The sequence below is a fragment of the Penaeus monodon genome, chromosome 22 (assembly GCF_015228065.2).
Source record: "Penaeus monodon isolate SGIC_2016 chromosome 22, NSTDA_Pmon_1, whole genome shotgun sequence".
NCBI lineage: Eukaryota > Metazoa > Arthropoda > Malacostraca > Decapoda > Penaeidae > Penaeus > Penaeus monodon.
In genome coordinates this window covers 1,509,636-1,509,852 of record NC_051407.1, presented here as the reverse complement: position 1 = coordinate 1,509,852, position 217 = coordinate 1,509,636, and positions in this window count along the sequence as shown.

The following is a 217-nucleotide window of genomic DNA, read 5'->3' as shown; positions in this document are numbered from 1 at the left end:
ATGTTTCATTCAGATAGTTCTTTGTGATCCCTGATCAGTCCAGACAGAGTTTATTCAGTTGTTTCTTTATTCAGTTGCTACTTCTGTTCACATGAAGAGAAATTACAAGAAGTTCAAATTAGAACGATACTTTTTAACTGAATCATATTCCGACGACAAATAAGACTATTCAGTGCTCCTTTCCCTGATCTTACGGCTTCCAAAATATCTATACTGT